The sequence below is a fragment of the Dermacentor silvarum genome, chromosome 1 (assembly GCF_013339745.2).
Source record: "Dermacentor silvarum isolate Dsil-2018 chromosome 1, BIME_Dsil_1.4, whole genome shotgun sequence".
NCBI classification, from domain to species: Eukaryota; Metazoa; Arthropoda; class Arachnida; order Ixodida; family Ixodidae; genus Dermacentor; species Dermacentor silvarum.
In genome coordinates this window covers 261,623,570-261,640,872 of record NC_051154.1, presented here as the reverse complement: position 1 = coordinate 261,640,872, position 17,303 = coordinate 261,623,570, and positions in this window count along the sequence as shown.

The window sequence follows — 17,303 nt, the reverse complement described above, 5'->3', positions numbered from 1 at the left end:
CCATTCCTATCTGTGATTACTTTTAAGGTGGCTAGCACTGTTGTTGCGCATCCAATGCAATACATTTTTCGTGCTATTCAAATTACGATTAGACACAGGGGCGGATCCAGGTTTCTTCTGAGGGGGGGGGGGGGGGTCAGCTTCTGTCAATGATGATGATGATGATGATGATGATGATAGTAGCCTTTCTTATTTACCGAAATTCACCGTTTCTACTCACGATAAACCCATGTTTTATACGTCTAGAGCAACACCTGTAGCCCACCGTGGTGGCTCAGTCAGCTCAGGCGTTGCGCTGCTGAGCACGAGATCGCGGGATCGAATCCCGGCCGTGGCGGCCGCATTTCGAACCAGGCGAAATGCAAAAAATGCCCGTGTGCTTGCTTTGTAGTGCACGTTAAAGAACCCCAGGTGATCAAAATTAATCCGGAGCCTTCCACTACAGCGTGCCTCGTAATCAGAACTGGTTTTGGCATGTAAAACCCCAGAAAGAGGAAGAAGACCTGTAGCGAAGCCAGATATCGGTTTCTCCGAGCTTATAGGAAAAGGACGTTACCCAATACAGTCATGTGCTTGGCGGCTGTGCCTGATAATACAGGGTGTTCAAAACTAAGCTTTATGCTTTTCTTAAAATTAGGCACTGGGAGGCACGCGAAGACCACCTGTGCAAATAAGTTATGTAGCCAGGTGGGCACAAAGTGAGATGATAATAATTGCTGTGAGCAGCCCAATTAACTAAAATTGAACAATTATTTTTGTCGACTGCAGTAAGTGGGTATGTTTGTATTGAAAACTTAGAGGCAGTCGTGTTTCTTACTGCAGTCAATAAGAAGTTATTCAATTATAGTCAATTCGGCTGCTGACAGCGATAATTATCATCTCATTTTGTGTCCCCCTGGCCACGTAACTTATTTGCACAAGTGGTCTTCACGTGCCTCCCAGTGCCTAATTTTAAGAAAACCATAAAGCTTAATTTTGAACACCCGGTATATCTAGCCTGTATTGTTTTTCAAAATAAAATTTGGGATGATATGTTGCAGGTTCGTTATAAATGCGTAAGCACGGGTCCATCTTTGGAGTTCTGTTGGGACACCTTGTTTTCCTTAAGGAGATTCTTTGTGTTCGGCTGAGACACCTTCGTTTGCTTTGAAGCTCCAACGCGGCAACCACTACGCTGGTTATTTACGATATGCGAATCACCGCGTATGAAGACTCACGACACCACCTACAAGAAGAACGATATGGTGTAGTAGCCGAGAGCGCGAGCCAGCGTCTTCATGTTTTGTTCCCCACGCTACGCCATTCGTTTACACAAGGCGCGCATCTGCTCCCGTTTCTCTAACCACGCGACGCCATCCTTGGCCCGCACGCCGGCGTTGGCCGTTGACGTCACGCTCCCCCACTTCGCAGCCGCTGTTCGAGACTTAGCCCCGCTCCGCGAGAACGCCCACTCAAATAAACGATTGCGGCGGCTTTGACCCTACTGTGCTTAATGTACGGTAATAAAACTGCGAAGTTACAATGAAAAACTTGTAGCGTACGAACGGTACTGTGCTCGTACTGGATATTGTCAACGTGTAACTGTGATCACAATGAGGGCTACAGTTAAAAAAAAGTTGCCCATGCGTAGTTCTTAGTTTAGCTGTTAGTTATTATTTATACAGGGTTTGTCCGAAAAGTAATGTCAGTGAGTCGATTAAAAAGAAATTATTGATCAGATCGGTACAACACAATAAAATGTTTCGTCGTTACATTGCTTCTAGCGAGATTTCCAACCATCGAAGGCGTCACGGTAGGCCTCCTTAGGAATGTCCTTTAGAGTCTTTGTGCAAGCCTTTTCGACTTTGCCAACTGTCGCGAAATGATGTCCTTTCATCGGAATTTTCAAGCGCAGAAAGAAGAAGAAGCCTGGGAGAGCCACGTCAGGACTGTAGGGTGGCTGGGGAACCGTTGGCATCTTTCAATCGGCCAGGAAGCGGTTCACAAGGAAGGCGGTGCAGGCTGCATGGTGCGTTGTCATGGTGAAAATTCCAATCACCCCCGATATCAGGCTGGGTGCGATGAATCCTTCGTTTGAGTCGCTTGAGCACTTTTACGTAGAATTTGGCGGTCACGGTTGTGCCATGGGGTACAAACTCATGGTGGACAAGGCCACTGATGTCAAAGAACACAATCAGCATGGTCTTGACCTTTGACTTGCTAATTCTGGCCTTCTTGGGGCGAGCGGACGCCGAGCTGTGCCACTTGGCACTTTGCCTTTTTGTTTCGGGGTCGTATTCAAATACCCAAGTCTTGTCACCTGTGATGAGATTGTCCAAAACGTGGGGGTCACTTTCGCAAAAGTCCCAAACCTCCTGGCACGTTTCAACTCGGCTCGATTGTTGGTCGTCCATTAACATTTTGCGCAAGATCTTCGCGCACACTTTTCGCATCTGAAAATTATTCGTCAAAATCTCGCGAAGGGTACTTTTTAGAATGTTTACTGTCTGTGCCACTAAACGGACACTCAAACGAGGGTGTGAGTATAAAAGATATCTCGCGCGCGTCACATTTTCCTCGGTGACGGTCGTTGACGGCGGTACAGCGCGGGCTTCATCGCTGACCTCTTCACAACCTTCTAAAAAGACCTTGTGCCTCCGGTAAATTCCACGTTCTGACAAACAATTATCACCAAAAGCTGTCTTTATCATAGGAAAAGTTTCCACTGCAGACTTGCCGAGTTTCACACAAAACTCGATGGCAATCCTTTGTTCAAACGAGTGCTGCATTACGGCTTGCACGGTAAACAAAAGAAAACCTTGTCCTTACTCTCCAGATGGTCGCAGACGACTGAGCGACCGCGCGTGCGTAAGCTAACTTCCCCCTCCACCAATCCCAACTGGTCTGTCTTAGTGCGCTGCGACGTATTGACCCTTTTCGCGGCGATCCCGTGGGCGCTGCCATGTTTGATCACGTGGTGACGCGTCCATTGCTTGCCTCAACTGCCTCCGTTGCCTCCTCGTTTGCAATGGAAGTGTATGACGCCGGCGCGGCTTAGAAAACCTCTGTTTTTCGGAGATATCGTAGACGGTGACTAGGTGGACGACACGAAGCTTTGATCACAGCTTCAGAGAACATGCAATCGCGCTTTCGGAGCTGATTAAGCTATGTCCAAACGGCGCAAGCAGCGTATATGGTGCTTGTTCTTAAAGCGGGGCTAAATGTGTATTCCAAGCTATCCAAGCTTTCCCATTATGAATTCAGTCAGGATTAGTGTGTTTTGCTCTTTGTTCTTTATTCGGCAAATATTTTGATGCAGTGGCTTGTCAGTTTCTGACTCAGTGAAGTTCCTCGGTGCGGCCACTATCTGATTATTTTCTGCCTAATCGCTCGCGGGTGCGCTCAGTTCCGATAATTTGTTCTTGCTGCGCACAAGGCTTGCAACGTAGCTGTTTTGTACATTGTACGTAATACCTTGTAGCAAATATATATTACAGCTAGTAACTCGCTTACTCTTGTGGACCGTCACGAAACATTCAGCTTCGACCATTCGTGCGCCATAGGTGTAGTCCGTCATTTATTGTGCGTATACAGTGTGCATATATTCAAGTGTGCGCCCATTCACTTATTCTTGATACGTCGGCGATAGAGTGGCCGTAAGTTTTCCTGCCATTTGGGACACATGTGTATAGATAACGTGCGCGAAACTTACTATGACAGGAAGCGGCGCTACGCCCTTTGTCATTTTTTAACGAGTGGTACTCACTCTTTCCGACGTTCTGGGGATGAAGCCCTTTCTTTGAAGGTTAGCGATACAAGGCTGGCGGATGAGCAAATTTCTGTATCCTCGAGGAAAGCCGTACATCACGAAGTGCCGGTAACACGTTCAGACAGTTGCAGCAGCGGTCCGCGAACTTGGTCACACAGATTCATTCTATTCCTTAACATGCCAGTCACTATTTTTGCAGCCAACTACTGCACATGTCTTCAATCCACATGATTCAATCTAGAGTAATTGGAGCAAAGTGTGTTAGCGAAAACTCAGTTGCATTTCCGAGAGCTGATCGCACAGAAGCAAGGTAAAAGCGGTAATGGTTTCGTATTCGTGCGCGGTCGCTGAGGAGAGGCATGGCGCACCGACGTGAGCGCCATCTCGTTTCTCTAAAACGAACTGCTCCGCGAAAAGGGTCAATAGTCGCTTCACAATATAATCACTGCCATTACTTTTCGGACAAACCTTGTATATTAACACTTCAGCAAGTGATCTCTTGCTGGTTGGACACATTAAGCAGGTTGGTCGCGGAACCGATGACAGCCAATGAGGCAACCGATGACACCCCAAGGGGCAACTAAGTTGATCAGGCGCGAAGGCGCTCGCACGGACATCGGCGTGCTTGGCAAAAGGGACGTCCCCTCGTTCATTCGACGCCACCGACGGGACGAGTAAGGCACGGCAGGCGCCAGGAGGTCCAAGGTGTTAGTGAGAAAAAATAACTAGGGCAACTTCGCGACACCATACCCCGACGGAATACAACTAAGCTTGTGAGCGAGCTAGCTTTACTTCTACATGGCTGATATCACTGGTACTCGAGAAAAATGCTTTTGAAGAATGCTGGTGTGGCCATATTTTATTGCGACAGGGGCCATCCCCCTGTCAGCGAGGGGGCGTTGCACAAATCCGAGGGGGGGGGGGGGGGGGTCAGGACATCCGGACATCCCCCCTGGATCCGCGCCTGATTAGACACTGGCAGCTTTGATGGTGGTAACAAAAGCAAAGCAATGCACGTTAGCAAGCTGGGTGCATGCCAGCTATATCACACTACAGATGTAGCAATGGTGCTAGTCACCATAACACTGTACTGCCAGCTGGGTATGGCACTGCCCGAGGAGAGATGAGAAAACTTTCCGACAAAATACGGGTGACGTTTATCGCAATAGAGCGAGCAGCGCTGCACTCTTCCTCGAGAACTACATCCCCACGCACGTGCACAACGACTGGCCGACGACATGCACCGTATACCTTTAGTTATGCTTCGGCCACACACTCCGCTGTTCGCATTTAATTTGTCCTCGATGGTACATCTGCTGAGGCACACTAATGGCACAGTTACCCCCATTGTCGGCATGTAGCTGGTGACTTTGCTTGAAATGTTTTGTTAACGTGTAAATGTGAAAATATGAACTGCAACACTTAAGGCAAGTTCCTTAGATGGCTCAATGGTCGAAAAATCCGATGTCCAGCGTCGCAGCACCAAAATTTAATGGCACCAAAATTGGGGATTGAACCTTCGACCTTTGGTGTTAATTAGGTCGACGCGAATTAAGGCATAGTTCATTAAAATAGAGTTAATTGAGGCACTCTAACCCACGGCCTTTGTTGGGAGTCGAAACCACTTGGAGATATGGGCGAACCGGCCACATCTCCAAATTATCTCCAAGTTGGATTCCAATTGACATGGTGAAGGTAGAGTCGAACCCACTACCTTGGGTGTTCATTAGAGCGAATTTACTTAAGGCAAGTTAATTACGGCAGAGTTAATTAAGGCACTCGAACTCTCGACCTTTGGTGGAAGTAGAGCCCGCAACCATTGGTGTTAATTATGACGGAGTTAATTAAGGCACAGGTAATTAAGGCACTCGAGCCCACAACTTTGGTAGGAGAAAACAATAGAAGTAACAACGCATGCGAATGACAAATAATTTAATTAATGCTTCGTGAGTGCGCAGGCTTCTGCCTTCATCCTCTTCAGGGTTCGCTAAAGTGACTGAGAACTTTTATATATAGTTCTAGCGCTCATCAAAATGCGAAAACTCTGCTAAGAAAACCGTAAATCCGCATTTTGATCATTATGCATCATTACAAATCCTGCAATGGATAAATGAAAAATAGTGAGTTCAGTAAGCGGTAAAGCATACCAGTGAAACTCACAATGTTATACCAATGTTAATTTTTTATTTATACAACTGATAAAGCCTTATTACAAAAATGATCAGCCCCCAGCCACGCACATGTATGAAATTATTCATTACATGTTCTCGCTGTATACAAACACGTTAAACGCGGATCTAAAAAAAAAAAAGACCGTAATCAAAAACAGATTCTTGAAAATTAAACTTTATTAAAACACAAGTAACGAGTAGGCACAAAATGACTAGTAGGCACAGTGCCACAATTATAATTAAAAGGAATAAAACTGATTAGTAAGAGGTAGTATCACATACTAATTAATGCCCAAAAGTGCATGGCCTGCTTGCCAGCACCTGCTTCTGGGGCCACCGGATTCAAGATAGAAAGCCAGTACTTTCTAGCTGCATTGAAAAATATATGGTAAAATAAATTCCACGCAAGCAGAATCCAGAGATGGAATGTTCATCTTGATAGGCAACTTGGTCAGGCAGCTTCTCAGATCACAAAAGTGCCAATAACATAATGCTGCTAGAGACTTAGAGACAGGCATTGCAAATGAGAAATATCCCTGACACTTGAAGAGGAACGCCGGAAACCAAGCGATACAAACATGTGTGAAAATTAACCATCAAAACATTGCCTCCAGAACACTCCCGTAAGCGCTCCGCAAGGCGAACAAACGTACCACAAATAGCAGTCAGAAGCACAGCTCTAAATTTCAGCAAGCAACTGTACAGTTCTGCCTAGTATAAACGTACTTAATTAGGCCATGGTCAACCGCACAAAAGTCGAAAAAACACAAATAAAGCACACGCTGCTCGCGCCCGTTTCGGAACATTGCTGCGCACTTGCATCGAGGCGCGTGTTGCTGAATTGATATCAGTGGCGATGCGAAGTCCAAGCTATTGCGAGTTCAAGCTTCTTTTTTTCTTTATAAACTGTCGTAATACATCAGCAAGTTACAGGTTACGTATTTTCAACAGTGTACTAATAGATATAACTGAAAAATAAAGCATCTTTGTATGAGAAAGGAAATGACGTAACCGAGACCGAAAGCATAGCGAAAAAATGGGAAGTATTGGCTTTTGCGCGCGGTGTCCCGCAGCAATGTTACTAGACCTCCAGCAGTGCGTGCAAAGGTCGTGCCAAATTGCAAAATAATTAATTTAATGCTTTTGCTCTCCTAGCTTCCCATTGTTAGGCATTAGAGACAATTTGCTTGTATTTCTGCGGCATAGTGCGTGCATCGACTCATAACGCACAACGTACGATCAATGCACGAGAGCTTTGAATGTGCAAGAGATGTCCAAATCATAAGGACATTCGACGTCCTCTGGATGACCCTTGACTGCCACGTACTAGTCGAACATACTATAGATGTAAACTGGACGTCGTTAAATGTCTTGGATATTTGGTCTTTTGTGGTACATGCAATGGATATTTGTGGTTCACTGCCCAGTGAACCATTAATGTACCATAGATGTCCATAGAACATCATGCTTGAGACATTGCACACGTCCTATAGATATCTATATTTCTCCAAACAACGTTACAAATACGTACCATGGATAATCTAAGTCCCATCCAGATCACGTTGCTCTAACGTTGAAAGGATGTCGCAGCTGGACATAAGTAACCTCTAATAGATGTTCTTTTTTGGGACGCAGGACGTCCATAGAACATCTAGTGGATCTTTCCTGCTGTCCCTATAATGAGCTGTATACCTGCGAGTGCCACAGTAGATGTACTATTGAGTACAAATGAAATACGAACAGCAGAGTGTGTGGCCAAAACGTAACTAAAAGCACAATGTGTGGCGTCGGCCAGCGATGATTGTACACATGCATGTGGTTTCGATGCAGAGTGCGGGGCTGCTTGTCCTAGTGCGTATTACGTCACCTGTATTTTGTTGGAAGCTTCTATTCTCACCCCGCCATTGCAGTGCCATTCCTATCTGTGATTACTTTTAAGGTGGCTAGCACTGTTGTTGCGCATCCAATGCAATACATTTTTCGTGCTATTCAAATTACGATTAGACACTGGCAGCTTTGATGGTGGTAACAAAAGCAAAGCAATGCACGTTAGCAAGCTGGGTGCATGCCAGCTATATCACGCTACAGATGTAGCGATGGTGCTAGTCACCATAACAGTGTACTGCCATGTGGGTATGGCACTGCCCGAGGAGAGATGAGAAAACAACTTTCGGACAAAATTCGGGTGACGTTTATCGCAATAGGGCGAGCAGGGCTGCACTCTTCCTTGAGAACTATATCCCCACGCACGTGCACAACGACAGGCCGACGACATACACCGTATACCTTTAGTTATGCTTCGGCCACACGCTCCGCTGTTCGCATTTAATTTGTCCTCGATGGTACATCTGCTGAGGCACACTAATGGCACAGTTACCCACTGTCCCACATTGTCGGCATGTAGCTGGTGACTTTGCTTGAAATGTTTTGTTAACGTGTAAACGTGTGAATGTGAAAATATAAACTGCAACACTTAAGGTGAAATCCTTAGATGGCTCAATGGTCGAAAAATCCGATGTCCAGCGTCGCAGCACCAAAATTCAATGGCATCAAAATTGGGGATTGAACCTTCGACCTATTGGTGTTAATTAGGTCAAAGCGAATTAAGGCACAGTTCATTAAGATAGAGTTAATTGAGGCACTCTAACCCACGGCCTTTGTTGGGAGTCGAAACCACTTGGAGATATGGGCGAACCGGCCACATCTCCAAATTATCTCCAAGTTGGATTCCAATTGACATGGTGAAGGTAGAGTTGAAGCCACTACCTTGGGTGTTCATTAGAGCGAAGTTATTTAAGGCAAGTTAATTAAGGCACTCGAACTGTCGAACGTTGGTGGAAGTCGAACCCACGACTTTTGGTGTTAATTAAGACAAAGTTAAGATACAATTAAGGCACTCAAACCCTCGACCTTTGGTGGGAGTAGAGCCCGCAACCATTGGTGTTAATTATGATGAACTTAATTAAGGCACTCGAGCCCACAACTTTGGTAGGAGAATAAAATGTCACAGTTTCGCCCTAAGGGCGAAGCAATGAATGCGATAGCAACACAGCAATGTCATACGAAGTAAGGTGAGCGGCTTTGGTAGCAATATGAATTGTAGTAAACATGAGCTGATTAAGTAAGGAGGTGTGCTGCGGCGTAAGTAGACCGACATGACGAGACACTCGATGACCACGAGAAGGCGCGTGTGAAACGGTGGTGCACGTTGATGAGAAGCGCTTCCCGTGGGCAGCGCGTGCGAAGGGACACATCTGTAGCGCTGCACTGGCGATCCGGGCAGCATTGCATGTGTAGCGTGCGTTGGAAAATGTGGCCCGACTATTACTAAGTGAATGAACAAGCGTGGTGTGAGCGCGCACAAACAAACATGAATAGATCACACTGAATGACTGCAGACAACGACCGTCAAAACTCTGGCAGCAAGCGGATACGCCGCAGCGGCGAACGTACGTGCGGTCTATCGCTTCAACGGAAACTGAGCACATAAAGGTCAGAGCCGTGTGGAGATAAGAGACGGTGCGAGCGAGCGACGATCGCGGTTGTTGGCAGCGTAGAAGTGCGCCCCCCGCTCCCTCCGGCGCTGGCTTACCGCTTCCTTGCTTGCGCGTGGGAGAGATAAGAGACTGTGCGGACGAGCGACGAGCGCGGTTGTTGGCAGAGAAGTGCACCCCCCCTGCTCCCTCCGGCGCTGGCTTTCCGCTTCCTTGCTTGCGCGTGGGAGATTGAGTGCGTTCGCTCTCCGTGATAGCGCGCGTCCCCGCACGCTTCCGCTGGGGCATACGGCGCGCGGCGAAGATTTTATCTATACGGAACCTCACGGCGACGCCGACGGCGACGGCGACGCCGACGGCAGAAATCCGGTTGAAGTGTCCATATAATTGCTATCGCAATAAAATGGAAGTAACAACGCATGCGAATGACAAATAATTTAATTAATGCTTCGTGAGTGCGCAGGCTTCTGCCTTCATCCTCTTCAGTGTTCGCTAAAGTGACTGTCAACTTTTATATATAGTTCTAGCGCTCATCAAAATGCGAAAACTGTGCTAACAAAACCGTAAATCCGCATTTTGATCATTATGCATCATTACAAATCCTGCAATGGATAAATGAAAAATAGTGAGTTCAGTAAGCACTAGGTAAAGCACACCTGTGAAACTCACAATGTCATACCAATGTTACTTTCTTATTTATACAACTGATAAATCTTTATTACAAAAATGATCAGCCCCCAGCCACGCACATGTATGAAATTATTCATTACATGTTCTCGCTGTACACAAACAGGTTAAACGCGGATCTTAAAAAAAAAAACGTAATCAAAAACAGATTCTTGAAAATTAAACTTTATTAAAACACAAGTAACGAGTAGGCACAAAATGACTAGTAGGCACAGTGCCACAATTATAATTAAAAAGAATAAAACTGATTAGTAAGAGGTAGTATCACATACTAATTAATGACCAAAAGTGCATGGCCTGCTTGCCAGCAGCTGCTTCTGGGGCCACCGGATTCAAGATAGAAAGCCAGTACTTTCTAGCTGCATTGAAAAATATATGGTAAAATAAATTCCACGCAAGCAGAATCCAGAGATGGAATGTTCATCTTGATAGGCAACTTGGTCAGGCAGCTTCTCAGATCACAAAAGTGCCAATAACATAATGCTGCTAGAGACTTAGAGATAGGCATTGCAAATGAGAAATATCCCTGACACTTGAAGAGGAACGCCGGAAACCAAGCGATACAAACATGTGTGAAAATTAACCATCAAAACATTGCCTCCAGAACACTCCCGTAAGCGCTCCGCAAGGCGAACAAACGTACCACAAATAGCAGTCAGAAGCACAGCTCTAAATTTCAGCAAGCAACTGTACAGTTCTGCCTAGTATAAACGTACTTAATTAGGCCATGGTCAACCGCACAAAAGTCGAAAAAACACAAATAAAGCACACGCTGCTCGCGCCCGGAGCACTGCTGCGCACTTGCATCGAGGCGCGTGTTGCTGAATTGATATCAGTGGCGATGCGAAGTCAAAGCTATTGCGAGTTCAAGCTTTTTTTTCTTTATAAACTGTCGTAATACATCAGCAAGTCAAAGGTTACGTATTTTCAACAATGTACTAATAGATATAACTGAAAAATAAAGCATCTTTGTATGATAAAGAAAATGACGTAACCGAGACCGAAAGCATAGCGAAAAAATGGCGAAAGTATTGGCTTTTGCCATGGAGGAAGGAAAAAAATGGCTTTTGCGCGCGGTGTTCGGCAGCAACGTTACTAGACCTCCAGCAGTGCGTGCAAAGGTCGTGCTAAATTGCAAAATAATTAATTTAATGCTTTTGCTCTCCTAGGTTCCCATTGTTAGGCATTAGAGACAATTTGCTTGTATTTCTGCGGCATAGTGCGTGCATCGACTCATAACGCACAATGTACGATCAATGCACGAGAGCTTTGAATGTGCAAGAGATGTCCAAATCATAAGGACATTCGACGTCCTCTGGATGACCCTTGACTGCCACGTACTAGTCGAACATACTATAGATGTAAACTGGACGTCGTTAAATGTCTTGGATATTTGGTCTTTTGTGGTACATCCAATGGATATTTGTGGTTCACTGGGTGGGTTGTGGAGATGCGCGACTCTCACGCGTCCCCTGATGTTGTTTTCCCGGCGTGACTCCCTTGGTCCGGCTTCTCCGCGTGGCTAACGGCGGCGGTCGGTGTGGTTGCGGCGCATTGCGAGAGATGGCGCTAGTGTCGCGATGCTAGCGCCACTGAACGGCGGGGTGACTTGGGCGCAAAAGGTCAAAGGCGCTTCCTCCTATGCTTCCTCTTTGGGTTGGGATCGGCGGCCAACACGCACGAACGCTTCGCGCGTGCGCCGGCCTGCTTCGCGCGACCGTCGCGCGAGGCTTAGAGCAGGGCACCGGTATGGACGAACACGGATCGTTCGAGCGCGCCACCGTTCGCGTGACTGTACACGTGAACGACTAGGCGATGGTGTCATAGCATGGGGCGAACGTATTCGCTCGCTATCGGGTCGCGGTGAGTCGGAGTTCTTTGATTTGTCGCGCGCCCGTGTAAATGCTCTATTGGTTGTAATTCGGCTAGTGTACATTAGTGTATGAAAGGTGAAATAAATGCCCTTTTAGTTCACCACTTTTGCCGCTAGGGCTAGAACATACGAGCAGAGTGGCGCTAGTTATAACCTGTTCGCTGTCGTCTGCTTCTGTGATCTGTTGCAGCGCTCGTGCCGCTATTTCGGCAGCCACAGATCGTTTACATTGTTTGTAAATGCATAAATTCACGAAAATAAAAAATAAAACAAAATTTGCAAATGATTGCTTCTCATTTCAATCACGAGATACAGTAGGAAGAGCAGTGCAAGAACGGAAAACGAGTACAGTTGGCAGACGATAACGATTTCCTACCGTTGCCTTCGCAGTAGGGGGAAAGATCTGATTACCAGAAGATTTATAGGATAAAATATAGTACAATGGAGTAATAATGAAATACAATAATAAAGAACTTGATATATGGATATGAACAAGGAAATTTAAAAGAATCACGCAAACGATATGTATACGCAGACCACACACAAACTTCGTGAATCTGCAGACGCTGCAGAAGGCATGTAACTTCAGCCTTGGCTACATGCAGCTTGCTTAAGTTAATTACAGATGGGATAACGTAAACGATCACATTAGGTTATACTGCTGTGTGCCATCGTGTAAAGCAGAACAAATCAAGGACTCTAGCATCAATTTTCACAGTTTCATAAAAGCTTTGCGATGCATATTTGACGGGCCGAACAAACACGTAAACAATCACTATATCAGTTAGTTTTTTTCTCTTTTTTTTTTCTTGTGTGGAGCAGCGCGAAATTTCCGCATAATGGCAAACCGAGAAATAATTCGTGTACTATTTTACGTGTTATTACATACCACTACAATGAGTACACTTAAACAATTTTGACATACTAGCTGTTGTCTTCGCAAGAAATTGTCATATATGCTAGCAGCCCGCTACAGAAGAGCAGGCGCACACATTCGAACGCCGCCCAGCCGCCCGCCGAGTAGCAGACGAACAGGTTATAAAAGCGCCAACTATGGCCACCGGTTGAACGAAAGTGGGCGCAAGCTGCTCCCATAGAAGCCGGATATCTGTGCAGGTCTGTAGTTCCAGTAGGTCGTGCTCTGCCCTAGGTGCCTCGGCATAGCCTCCTGTATATTCTATTCACGGCCGTTCGATGAAACGCACGAGGTGCGGCTTGCCACGTCGCCCGAAACCGGTGTGAGCACGGCCGCCTGGATCGGCGCGCGCGGCGGGGTTGCTCCGGCCGTCCCATTCGGACGGAGAGGGTGTAATTGCGGAAAGGGGCGTGGCGGCTGCTTTCGCCGCACCGCGGCGCGCGCCTCCCACCCCTCAACTCCCTTGCTACGGCTGCGCGCGAGACGATTTGCGCTATAATTCGCGCTATAATGAAAATATCGCTTTATAAGAAACCGCGAGAAGTTGTGCCGACCAAAAAGGCACACAAAAGCACCGATGTCACTTGACGCTATTTTTTTTCTTCTTTGCAGTCCAGCCTCTGTCAGGATGATGCTGTCCGAAACGCGTACACTCGTAAGCCAAAGTTTTGCGGGAAAATTATTTCCGCGCCCTCGAGCGCAGCATGGCAATGGAAAGCCTGCACGCGAGAGAAGGTATTCGAGCTCTATCTGCTTGAAGGAATGCCAGCTGACTGACGAGGCAACCACGATTTTTTTTTTTTTTTTTTTGCGCGAATCCGCAGCCCGCAAACTTTTGTTTATGACTTGCATTTTCCCCAGCTTGACCAATTGACTGTCAAAATACGCCTTGGAAAGCAAGAGATATGACTCGGTGCTTTTAAATGGAGAGCTGAAGTCGCGGCAGTCTTGCATCTGTACATGCGAATGCGCTGTTTATTGTGTTAAATAAGCGTGTTAAATAAGCGAACTCATCGCGCGTCTTCCTGCACGAAGTATCAAGCTGCTTACCTGAGTCGACAGCCACGGACAGACATTTTTCAGCAACTTTCTGAGCCATCAGTAAATAATTGAATGCCATGTTTGTATTCATTGCGAAATTACCAGCATAACACATTCACAATACCTACAATTTATTTACGATAGCAAACACACAGCGCTTGTGCACTCGCAGTACTCCTTCAAACGCGGAGAACTTTTCGGCTCAGTGGCTTACTCATTAGTTTTTTTGCGGTAAGCCGCTGTGTCCGTAACGACTCCGCCAATATTTGAGAGTAGGGGCTTTATAAATTTGCTTGCAAAACATGAAGAAATCGCTGATGCATGCTTTTCGTTTGCCTGGCAAGCAAAAAGAGGGCAGCTCTCTAAGTGAGGACAAATTAAAGCTCCACTGCTCCAGTTTCCTCCACTGGAAATGCGTGAAAACTTAGACCAAGCTTTTTCTTGGTGCTCGACTTGCAGCACGACACGCAGCAGTACGGCATGTTTTTGAAAAATACAGTAAATTACACGCAGAATTTCAGGCGAGATTATAAAAACAAATCACTTGCTTCAATTCAATGTGGTACAACAATGTGAAATGCATATGAAAGCATATATGCTAGTTACACAGGGCCTTCAGCAGCAACATTTCCAAGTAACATATAGTAGTTCGAGGCTTGAACGAAAAGCCGCTTCAGCACCACTGATGTATCGTGGGAACTTCACAATGTAAATGCGACGCGCATGCAAGGGCCCCGAATAGTTAATTCGGCCGGTACATCAGGCTGGAGAAAATGTACTGCAAAATTATTGTTACCAGCATGATTTCTGTATATGAAGACTTATGTGAACACAGCGCTCGACCCGAGAACGTAGCCATACAGTGACCACGATGATGAAATACGTTTCTTTTTGAAGGGAACAGCGAGCGCAAGAAAAGAATGACGAGCGTGGTCAGGGGAAGCGCTTCGGCACAGCGGCAACTCACTCGCCAGAATACGTCTCAAGGCGCATGCAATGCAATGCGCCTTGAGACACGAAGTCGCGTGAACACCCTGCCTAAGCGTTAGCTGCATGATTATGCTACAAAGAAACACCCTCGCTGTGTAAAGCCGGCCTAAGAATCTATCACCACGTGCCTTGATTCTCGTGCAGTTTCTTGCAACTGTCAATCAACCTATCTTCACCACGTGCACGATGTCAAATGCGCATCTCTCCAAGCATCTCCACGGCCGCGACGCCGTCAGCAGATGGATGGATGGATGGATGGATGAGGCTGAACCCTTTAAATCGGGCGGTGGCATACGCCACCTAGCCATGGCTATTAACATAACTTGTACTTTGTGGTGGGTGAAATTTCACCCCTGCCTTAATTTTATCCACCAATCAGATAACCTCTGTTTGGTTATTTCTACCCGCTTAAAGTCTATTTTGCCTTCACTGTCCCTAAACCCCAATGCTTTGAAAAAATCAGCCCCGTTGCCTTGCACTGTAGGGTTAAGCCCCTTACAGAAAAGTATGAGGTGTTCAGCCGTTTCCTCTTCTTCTCCACACGCACAGCACAACGTGTCTATACCTTGGTACTTGACTCGGTACATCTTAGTCCGTAATACTCCCGTCCTGGCTTCAAACAACAAAGAGCTTCCCCTAGAATTATCGTAGATATTTTCTTTGGCAATTTCTTGCTTGAAAGTTCGGTATGTGCCCAGTGCTGATTTCGTCTGCATCCCTGTTTTCCACAGACCCCTCTCTGTTTCCTTAACCTTTTCTTAACCGCTGTTTCCTGGTTTGCACCCTCCTGCAGTCCAATATTTGATTGAGGGGTGGGAGCACAGCGCCGCCTCACGGCGCGCGGGGCACTTCCTCAATTACATGTTTTCAATGGGGCGCGCGTCGAATGGACGGCCGTAGCAACCCCGCCGCGCGCGCCGATCCAGGCGGCCGTGGTGTGAGGCACCTAGTTCTCCGTGCCACCGCAACGGCGCCACTGCTCCGGGACAGGCGCGCGGGTGGGAGCGTTTCTTTGGGGCCGTCCACATGCTTCGCGCAGCGGCCGCGCTTCGTGTTTACATTTTATTGACGCGAGAGTTGTGCTTTTTGTTTCCAAAATATAAAATAAAATATCAACGCTACCTGCAAGGGTATCAATATAGTAGTAGTGCACCAAGTTGGGATAGTTTGGTTGGTATACTGGTTGTTATAGTTGGTATCAATATACCCTGGAGTCAGTATTGGGGCCGCTAATAGGCTCACATAGGCCAGGACGGCACACTTCTGCCGCTGGTTTCGAGCCTTTCGACCATCGTCCAAGAGAACTGGCCAGCTCTTTATCGAGAGGCAGTACAGCTGATACAGTGGGCGCTTTCTCTCTCTCTTTTTTTTTTTTGAGTGTGCTTATTTACTTGCCTCGCTTGACGTCTTATACTTAATAGCGCATGAAAAGGGACGAGGCAGGATGGACGCTTGTTTGCTGCTTGTTTGCTGGTTAAAATAAAGAGAAAAAAAAGTCAAATCGAACTTCTTACAAATTCGTGCATATATAATGACATAGGTTTGTATAACTACTTATGCTAGACTTCCTTAGTTTCATCTTTCTAGAAAAATGGGGTAGCTAGCAATTTATAACGGATCGTACATTACGCCACATTGCCGGCGCGTGGCACATTTATGTAAAGACGATGCAGTGAAAAAAAGTTGCTCAGCGTGAATAGAGCACTGCAATGGTAAGAAAAAGAAAAAAAACAACCCTGTAAAATGAAACTTCTTACAAATGCGTGCATAATGACATACGTGTGCATACTATTTTCTGCTAGATTTCGTTAGTTTCACCTTTCTAGAAAGATGGGGTAGATGGCAGTTTTATAACGGATTCTACATTCAGCCACATTGCCGATGTGTAGCATATTTATGTAAAGACGATGTAGTGAAAAAAGTTGTTCAGCGTGGATAGAGCAATTGCAATGCTGAAAAGAAAAATAAGATCGAGGAGGCTGTGTCAAGTGTTATTTCTTTATTTACACGATGTGAAACCAGGGAAAAGTGCCTCGTTCAACAGCTTTAAAATCGTACTACCTGCCGTGACGGAGGCTCAATGTAGGCGAGTTTTAACCGCTCCACAGTTGCATTCAGGTCCCCGTCCAGTTCGCCAGTAGCGGCTGTAACAATTTGCTTAGAAACACCTAACACAGTTCCTCGTGTGCCGTCGGTGAAGTGAAGCGAACACACCAATTAAAAACGTGTCCCTCGGCTCCCAAATGCTTCCTTTGCCACTTGTCCCAGTCGCGAAGTGTTTTTCAGCCATGCTTTACGGCGTTCTACGTCGCTCGGAAACTCGGGGATAATCGGATTAATGGTTTCTTTTCTTGCGTTAGTAACACACAGCGGCACGCAACAG